Below are 3,355 nucleotides of genomic sequence, written 5' to 3' on the forward strand. Positions count from 1 at the left end.
TACAAATGTGTAAATATTACCTTGCTGCTTATAAATATTAAAATATATAAAATAAAAGACGTCAATAAAATTAAGTATGCTAGAGTGCATATACTTATAAACAATTTGCAGATGTATGTTTAAGACTTGCCGAAGATCTAAGAAAGCGGACACTATCCTGTGGTAAGTGTTAGCACTACACTAAAGTCGTTGACCCGCTGACGGAGACCCACCTCACCTCAATCAGTCCCACTCAGTACGGATATTATACATCTTAATATATTTTACAATGATAAGGAAGAGGCCAGCACCTTAAGACTCGTACAAGCAACGAACACAAACAGTAATGAGCACAGGAGGAGTTCGCTTGTAACTGTACCAACATGTAATTCATTTAAACACACTCTTCAGCAACGCTCAAGGATCACGCCTCCCAGGCATTGAAATTCCCTCCGTTATGAGACAGAAACACCTGTATCACCCAGCGTGCCTGGGGCCACACACCTGTCCTGGAGGATATATACACCGAGAAGTGTATTCCGGGCCTTGGTGTATATACATTGAGTTAAATCTAGAAATAAGAACAGGAATAAAATATACTTGCTGGTTGGTCAGTAAGCCGTTGTGGTGACCTCAGTAGCCCACAAGAAGTTGTTAGGCCTAAAGAAAGCCCCAAACTATCCGAGCCATACAGGTGTTCTGTACACTGCCACAGTTCGCTCAGAGACTGTAGATTACATTAAATCTGAGCTGTAATCTAATTAATGTAATCTGATTCTGAGCTTAAATCTGATTAATGTAATCTGATTCTGAGCTTAGATCTGATTAATGTAATCTGAGTTCGCTCAGATTACATTAAAAGTCATGACATGAGACAGATCAGAATATATTAATCTGAGGAAGATGGTCTCTGTTATGCAACTTGCAATATTTTGCATACTATTTATATGTGACAGGCAGTAACAGATCAATTGTTCCAACCCCACCATCACCACCAAGCCTTTACTCAGTCTGGCCCTTGTTTGTGTCTCCTGCTCAGTCTGGCCCTTGTTGGTGTCTCCTGCTCAGTCTGGCCCTTGTTGGTGTCTCCTGCTCAGTCTGACCCTTGTTGGTGTCTCCTGCTCAGTCTGGCCCTTGTTGGTGTCTCCTGCTCAGTCTGGCCCTTGTTGGTGTCTCCTGCTCAGTCTGACCCTTGTTGGTGTCTCCTGCTCAGTCTGGCCCATGTTGGTGTCTCCTGCTCAGTCTGGCCCTTGTTGGTGTCTCCTGCTCAGTCTGGCCCTTGTTGGTGTCTCCTGCTCAGTCTGGCCTTTGTTGGTGTCTCCTGCTCAGTCTGGCCCTTGTTGGTGTCTCCTGCTCAGTCTGGCCCTTGTTGGTGTCTCCTGCTCAGTCTGGCCCTTGTTGGTGTCTCCTGCTCAGTCTGGCCCTTGTTGGTGTCTCCTGCTCAGTCTGGCCCTTGTTGGTGTCTCCTGCTCAGTCTGGCCCTTGTTGGTGTCTCCTGCTCAGTCTGGCCCATGTTGGTGTCTCCTGCTCAGTCTGGCCCATGTTGGTGTCCCCCTGCTCAGTCTGACCCTTGTTGGTGTCTCCTGCTCAGTCTGGCCCATGTTGGTGTCCCCCTGCTCTGTCTAGCCCTTGTTGGTGTCTGCTGCTCAGTCTGGCCCTTGTTGGTGTCTCCTGTTCAACCTGCCATTCGTTAGTGTCCCCTGTTCAACCTGTCATTCGTTAGTATATCCTGTTCAACCAGTCATTCGTTAGTATCCCCTGTTCAACCTGTCATTCGTTAGTTTCCCCTGTTCAACCTGTCATTCGTTAGTATATCCTGTTCAACCAGTCATTCGTTAGTATATCCTGTTCAACCTGTCATTCGTTAGTATCCCCTGTTCCACCTGTCATTCGTTAGTATATAGACAATGTAAACATTAGCAATAAAAATGATGGAAAGTTTCTCGGCCTATTCCTAGACAAGAGACTCAACTTCAGCACCCACATACAACACATAACTAAGAAAGTCTCTAAAACAGTTGGTTTATTCTCCAAAATCAGATATTATGTACCTAACTCTACTCTCATCTCTCTATATTATGCACTAATCTATCCCTATCTTAATTATGGTATCTGTGCATGGGGTTCAACCACTGCAAACCACCTCAAGTCCATCATCACCCAGCAAAAATCTGCTATCAGAATAATAGCAAATTCTGCTTTCAGACAACACTCAGCCCCCTTGTTTAACTCCCTAAACATGCTAAACATAATCTCACTCCACAAATTCTCCTGTGTCAACTACACTTACAAAACCCTGTTCTTAAATGCAAACCCTGCTCTGAAACTCTCCCTGGACAGATGTAACAGGACCCATTATCACCACACCAGAAATAACAACCCGTTCTTGCACTTTCTTACAGTCAATATTGACTTATTAAATAAGTGCATATGTGACATACTATTTTTTGTGAATATTTTAGTTTACCTTGAAAAGCTTCATAGAAAACACCGACCTTACCTAACCTTCTTAGTATGTTAAGATAAACATCTTATTGCTTTGTAATTACAATTATTACTTAACCTATACCTATAATAGGTTAAGTAATAATTGTAATTATGCAGCAATAAGATGCTTATCTTAACATACTAAGAAAGTTAGGTAAGGCCGGTGTTTTCTATGAAGCTTTTCAAGGTAAACTAAAATATTCACAATAAATTAGTATGTCACATATGCACGTATTTAATAAGTCAATATTGACTATACGAAAGTGCGAGAACGGGTTGGAAATAAATATCTCTTTGATATCCCCAGAGTCAAACTTAATCTGTGTAAACACTCTATGCAAATAAAGGGACCCAGTCTATGGAACTCGCTCCCTATTGAATTGAAAAGCTGTCCAACTTTTGCGTCATTCAAAAACGATACTAAAAAGTACCTAATTTCATCTTCATAGTTTTTTACCTTTTGCTTTAATATTGCACTGTATCTATTGCTACCCAATCTCCCAATCTTTATGTACCCAATCCGAACATCTTTACCATTGTGATCATTGCTGTCTTCTTATATGTGCTGTCAATCTGCTGTATGGTGTCTATTAATCTTGTTTAAATTACCAATCAAGCTGTCAATGTAATCAATCAGAGCTTTAATATTCCAATGTGTTTTAATATACTTACTAATCTCTCTCATCTCATTTTTTTTTCTTGCACTGTATTTGTTATCATTTTATTAATTCTGATAGAATTTACCTACTTAAAATTATCTGTTAGATTAAGGACCTGCCCGAAACGCTGCGCGTATTAGTGGCTTTACAAGATTGTAAATACTATGCTATGTATTCTCACAAACCCAATGTACCTTCTTGTATATAAATAAATAAATAAATAAATCAAT

The sequence above is a fragment of the Procambarus clarkii genome, chromosome 9 (assembly GCF_040958095.1).
Source record: "Procambarus clarkii isolate CNS0578487 chromosome 9, FALCON_Pclarkii_2.0, whole genome shotgun sequence".
In the NCBI taxonomy this organism is placed as follows: domain Eukaryota; kingdom Metazoa; phylum Arthropoda; class Malacostraca; order Decapoda; family Cambaridae; genus Procambarus; species Procambarus clarkii.